The following is a 7,115-nucleotide window of genomic DNA, read 5'->3' on the forward strand; positions in this document are numbered from 1 at the left end:
ATAAAGTATAGAATTGTCATTTAGTGCTGTTAATCAGTAATATGCAGCAAAGACAAATAAGCGCCCGAGCCGATTGTGACGAAGATATTTCGTACATATTTTCCTACAATAAGCCTATAACTGAAGCATTCGTATTTTTAGTTAGTGTTCGTGTGGCGTATAAATGGTTGCAGGAATTTATCAAAGCGCTGACGTCACTGTAGGTGTTCGTTGTTGTATAAGTTTAGACGCAACTCAGTTTAAAAAATTATTTTATAGCTTTTTATATTGCAAGTTTTGAATGAACACAATCCATTCAAAATTATAAAGAGTGTGTCTTAAAGCACAGGTTCAGATGTTGTTTTTTTTAAATCATTAATAAAAAATATATTTTTAGCTTCGTTTTGGGAAAACAGGGCTAAATGCTTATGCATAAATTGTCATCCCAGTACAAGAGACCCTTTAAACATTATAAAATAAGACATGTCGTCCTTGTTTAACGTGTTTGCATTGCACAAGCTAATCAGTATGCACAGGCTTATCTTATTTGACATGCATTAAGCCTCGTTTTCTCTGAAAGCAGCCAGTATGTGCAGATTTTCAATGATAAACACTAGACTGGCCAATATCGTCTTACAAGCTGTTAAACTCTATTACTCATATACACCAACTGCAGTGCACCAGTGAGTAGTGGACTATAAACAGGCAAATGTGGTGGTTATCTTTCCTAGCAGACGCTAGTAGAATGTGTAGTCTGCTGCAACGGACAGTGGTTGTATTTCCATGTCATAGTTAAAGGGATCTTTTCACGGTTTGGTAAATTGACAAAATTGAAAAAAATTGTTTCAGATTCGCAAATTTTCGCTTTAGTTATGATATTTGTGAGGAATCAGTATTACTGAACATTAACCATGGTCTAATATAGCCATTATATGCATCTTTTCACGATTTAAAAACCTAAAAATTATAGAGCGTTGCAACGCGAAACGATTGAATAATTTGGAGAGTTCTGTTGTTATCGTTTAAATTTGTGAAACTACGAAGATTGCTTATATCAGGTATAGAATACACCTCTCATGTATGCTTGGCAGGATAGCTCATTAGGCTAAAGCGTTTTTTACTACAGGATTCCGGGGGTCACTGGTTCGAGCCCTTGTACGGGCTACTTTTTTTCCATTTTTAAATTTTATTTTTGATTTTTTTTCTGGAGCGTTAAAAATCCAATGTTTACATTCATCAATATAAAGCATCTAATGACAAACTTCAAAACATGTCAAATCTGTGAAAAGGCCCCTTTAAGGCTTCTACGCACATACCGATTTGCAAAAACATTAGCGTTAGCGGACGCTCACACTAAAAATGAACCGTTGAACTAAATTTAGATTCACATCGTACATGTACATGCACGATTTACATGCTGGCGAATTCGACTGTACATACATTTTCGATTTCAGAATTTAATATCTGGCTTATTTTGCATATATCGACACATGTTCTTCTTAACTTTTCTCTAAGTTTATGTTCAAATATATGTTTAATAAATTGTTTTTTTTACACATTTTATGTAAATTAATAAATATTTGAAAAAATCGTATAATCTCGCTTTAAAAATTCTTCATCTTTCACGGCTTCCTTTCATGTCATACGGTTGCTTATTTGATTCATTAATTAGTCGACGTTCCTAAGGCGTGAAAAACCTGTAATAAAGAGTTGCGGCATCGATATTTTGAAATTTAATGACGACAGCCGTCAAAGTTACGTTCTAGAAATTGACTTACACACATAATTTAAATCGGTTTTTAATTTGATTCTTTAATAAGACGACTTTCCTATGTAAGGAGTGAAAACTGTTTTAATTAGTTGCGGCATCGATATTATGAAATTCAATGACGGCCAAGGTACTTCTCAGAAATGGAGTCACACAAATAATTTAATTGTCGTTCAGACAATGGATAAATATATGGTTTCATACAAGCAATTTATCAGTTCACTGAAAATGGTTGTCTTTAACTTAGACAATATCCATAGGAAAGGCTATACGTACAGAGCCGTACGGCAAACCTATTGTCTACCCGTACGGGGCCGTGCGGCTAGCCTCTTGTCTAGCCGTACGACTAGCCACTGAAAAATGTATAGTTATTTCATTTTCATTTTACAAATGTCTCTAAAAATATATTTAAATTTTCTCTATCATGGAAGTGTCATTAATTCATACAACACATGACAAATTATAACAACAATATATGTTAAAATTATCTGACCCTTGTCAGACGTTTTATTATGAAACTAATAAATGATATGCATGATTGTCAGATTGTGAAATGCTCAATTCAAGTATTATATAAGAGATAAATGGTGACGGACCCATGACAAACAAATAATTGGAGATAGTAGTAACAATCCATCATAAGTTGCAGTACGAACTAAATGATTATCATGAAAATAAAAACTGATTTAACAAGCAAATTCGTTGAATTGATATCCCCCGCCATTATACTTCTGGATACAAGTTATGGCTCTGGACACACAAAAAAAGCATTTTTTTCAAATACAAAGGGTCATAACTCCGCTATTATTCAAGGATGTACAATGCCATTCGGCGTGCATCATCCTCTTATCCATATATATATACTCATACCAAGTTTCAATGAAATCTGCCAAAGCACTTCCAAAATATGGTTCCGGACACAAAAGTGCCGGACGGACAGACGGAAAGACGGACAATGCCAAATTAATATCCCTCCGCTGTTGGCGGGGGATCACAAAAATTAAGCAAAATTAATTACATACACAACAAGATGCGTTTGTGAAACCCAATGTCCCCGTATATAACGTTTGACCTTGAAGGATGACCTTGACCCTTCACCACTCAAAATGTGCAGCTCCATGAGATACACATGCATGTCAAATATAAAATTGCTAGCTTCAATATTGCAGAAGTAACATAACATGAGCAATTTTGACCCATATATTTGACCTTGAAGGATGACCTTGACCTTTCACCACTCAAAATGTGCAGCTCTATGAGCATATGCATGCCAAATATCAAGTTGCTATCTTCAATAGTGCAAACGTATTCATAAAATAAGCGATTTGGGCCACATATATTTAACCTCTGACCTTGAAGGATGACTTTGACCTTTCAACACTCAAAATTTGCAGCTCCATGAGATACACATGCATGCCAAATTTCAAGTTGCTATCTTCAATATTGCAAAAGTATTAATACAATAAGCGATTTGGGCCACATATATTTGACCTCTGACCTTGAAGGATGACCTTGACCTTTCAACACTCAAAATGTGCAGCTCAATGAGATACACATGCTTGCAAAATATCAAGTTGCTATCTTCAATATTGCAAAAGTATTCATAAAATGAGCGATTAAGGGCACATATATTTGACCTCTGACCTTGAAGGATGACCTTGACCTTTCACCAATGATAATGTGCAGCTTCAGGAGATGCATTTGCATGCCAAATATCAAGTTGCTACTTTCAATATTGCAAGTTATTGCAAAATGTTAAAGTTGGCATAAACAGACCAACCAACCAATCAACAGACCGACAGAGCAAAAACAACATGTCCCCCACTACTATAGTGGGGGACATAAAAATAGACTGATCCTACAAGCAAACCCCATATTTACACAGAACAATGTCTGAATTTACATAAATTTGGACAAAAAACATGCATTTTCCTGGATTTGAAGCACATACCTTTTGATTGCAAACAACAGTCTTACTTACTAAGACATTTCTGAAAATTACACGTTGCCAGCAAAGTACATTTTTAAATCAGATATGCAATGTCATGTCCTTACCAAATTGTATTAGAGCTGTTTTCACTTCGAGTTTGCAAACAGCCTTAAAATATAAACTAAACACTAGAAAAGAATCTTTAACAAGGGCTGTTTGTAAAACATGCATGCCCCCCATATGGGCTGTCCGTTGTAGTGGCAGCCATTGTGTGAATACGTTTTTTGTCACTGTGACCTTGACCTTTGACCTAGTGACCTGAAAATCAATAGGGGTCATCTGTGAGTCACGATCAATGTACCTATGAAGTGTCATGATCCTAGGCAAAAGCGTTCTTGAGTTATCATCCGAAAATCATTTTACTATTTCGGGTCACCGTGACCTTGACCTTGTGACCTTAAAATCAATAAGGGTCATCTGTGAGCAATGATCAATCTACCTGTGAAGTTTCATGATCCTAGGCATATGCGTTCTTGAGTTATCATCCGAAAACCATTTTACTATTTCGGGTCACCGTGACCTTGACCTTTGACCTAGTGACCTCAAAATCAATAGGGGTCATCTGCGAGTCATGATCAATCTAGCCATGAAGTTTCATGATCCTAGGCGTATGAATTTTTGAGTTATCATCCGGAAACCATTTTACTATTTTGGGTCACCGTGACCTTGACCTTTGACCTCAAAATCAATAGGGGTCATCTGCGAGTCATGATCAATCTACCCATGAAGTTTCATGATCCTAGGCGTATGCTTTCTTGAGTTATCATTCAAAAACCATTTTACTATTTTGGGTCACCGTGACCTTTGACCTAGTGACCTCAAAATCAATAGGGGTCATCTGCGAGTCATGATCAATGTACCTATGAAGTTTCATGATCCTAGGCCCAAGCGTTCTTGAGTTATCGTCTGACAACCACCTGGTGGACGGACCGACAGACTGACATACCGACAGACCGACCGACATGAGCAAAGCAATATACCCCCTCTTCTTCGAAGGGGGGCATAATGAGATAAAAGTGCACTTACAAAATCAAAGTCTTTCATTTTGAAAACCAATAGACAGAATTATAACATATAAAAAGTATACAATCTTCAGTACACTGATCAACAAATTAAAACATTTTAAATCATACAATTTGCATAAAATTCAAAGCTTGATATCTCAAAAACTTATCCACAATATTGAAAGATATTAAGAATCTTACAATCTGCATCATAACTAAAGCTCAATATCTTATAAAACTGATTGACTAAACTGCAACATTTTACAAATTATTTAATCTACAAAAAATGAAAAACTTCATATTTCAAAATTCAACCGACAGCATTGACACATATTTAGAATCATACAAAGTTAAAGCTTCAAATGTCAACTTGAAATGAGTCCAAAGTACACGGACTTTAGTGAAACACTGGTAAGGGACTAAAAAGGCAGTTAACAACAAGAGCTGTGTTCGTAAAACACAATCCCCCTTACTGCGCCGCTTTGAAGCCATATATTCGACCTATGACATTGAATTACGACCTTGACCTTTCACCACTCAAAATGTGCAGCTCCATGAGATACACATGCTTGCCAAATATGAAGTTGCTATCTTCAATATTGCAAAAGCATTCATAAAATGAGCGATTTTGGCCACATATATTTGACCTCTGACCTTGACCTTTCAGAAAATTAAAATGTGCAGCTCTATGAGATACATATGCATGCCAAATATCAAGTTGCTATCTTCAATATTGCAAAAGTTATTGCAAATGTTAAAGTTGGCGTAAACAGATCAACCAACCAACCAACCAACAGACAGGACAAAAACAATATGTCCCCCACTACTATAGTGAGGGACATAAAAATAGACTGAACCTTCAAGCAAACCCCAAATTTACATAGAACAATGTCTGAATCGCCATAAATTTGGACAAAAAACATGCATTACCCTGTATTTGAAGCACAGACCTTTTGATTGCAAACAACAGTCTTACTAAGACATTTCAGAAAATTACACGTTGCCAGCAAAGTACATTTTAAAATCAGATATGCAATGTCATGTCCTTACCAAATTGTAATAGAACTGTTTTCACTTCGAGTTTGCAAACAGCCTTAAAATATAAACTAAACACTAGAAAAGAATCTTTCAGGAGATAAAAGTGCACTTACAAAATCAAAGTCTTTCATTTTGAAAACCAATAGACAGAATTAAAGCATAAAAATTATGCAATCTTCATTACACTGATCAACACCATTGAAACATTTTAAAATCATACAATTTGCATAAAACTCAAAGCTTGATATCTCAAAAACTTATCCACAATATTGAAAGATATTAAGAATCTTACAATCTGCATCATATTTAAAGCTCAATATCTTATAAAACTGATTGACGAAACTGCAACATTTTACAAATTATTTAATCTACAAAAAATGTAAAACTTCATATTGCAAAATTCAACTGACAGCATTGACACATATTTAGAATCATACAAAGTTAAAGCTTCAAATGTCAACGTGAAATACACATCCAAGATATCATTTAAACTAATATACTGACAAAGTTTCAAGAAGATTCATAAGTCCATATAAGGAAAAATGCCCCGCCCACTGGTGGCCATGTTTTTCTTAGCAACTGGAACCAATTTCAAACTTGTCCAAATATCATTGGGACAAATCTTCTGACAAAGTGTCATGATGATCGTACAATAAATATGGCTTCTAGAGTTTTAACAGGGTTTTACTTAAGCCATATAAGGAAAAATGCCACGCCCCTTAGTGGCCATGTTTTTTCACCAACTAGAACCGTTTTTGAACTCATCCAAGATATAATTTGGACAAATCATCTGACCAAGTTTCATAATAATCGGAAAATAAATGTGGCCTACAGAGTGTTAACAATGTTTTAGTAAAGCATGATACATAACCATATAAGGAAAAATGCCCCGCCCCCTGGTGGCCATGTTTTTTAAGCAAACAAAACTATTTTTGAACTAATCCAAGATATCATTAGGACAAATCTTTTGACCAAGTTTCATGAAGATAAGACAATAAATGTGGCCTATAGAGTGTTAACAAAGTTTTAGCCATTTTTATAAGGAAAAATGCCCCGCCCCTTGGCAGCCATGTTTTTCAAGCAAACATAACCATTTTCAAACCCATCCAAGATATTAATGAGACAAATATTCTGACCAAATTTCATGAAGATTGGACAATAAATGTGGCCTCTAGAGTGTTCACAACGTTTTACTATAGCCATATATAGCCATATAAGGAAAAATGCCCCGCCCTTTGGCAGCCATGTTTTTCAAGCAAACGTAACCATTTTCAGCTCGTCTAAGATATCATTGAGACCAAACTTCTGACCAAATTTCATGAAGAATGGACAATAA

At 35.2% G+C, this 7,115-nt stretch overlaps 1 long non-coding RNA gene across 1 annotated transcript; it reads right to left on the reverse strand.

Annotated features, from left to right (window-relative positions):
- Positions 1–2,225: 2,225 nt before the first annotated feature.
- Positions 2,226–6,740, reverse strand: LOC127874368 (uncharacterized). Its single transcript, XR_008046846.1, has 2 exons — positions 4,540–6,740; positions 2,226–4,263 (listed from the first exon to the last, which is right to left on the reverse strand). It is a non-coding gene; the product is annotated as an uncharacterized LOC127874368 (long non-coding RNA).
- Between the last annotated feature and the right edge of the window lie 375 nt (positions 6,741–7,115).

This window comes from Dreissena polymorpha, chromosome 3, assembly GCF_020536995.1.
Source record: "Dreissena polymorpha isolate Duluth1 chromosome 3, UMN_Dpol_1.0, whole genome shotgun sequence".
Lineage (NCBI taxonomy): Eukaryota > Metazoa > Mollusca > Bivalvia > Myida > Dreissenidae > Dreissena > Dreissena polymorpha.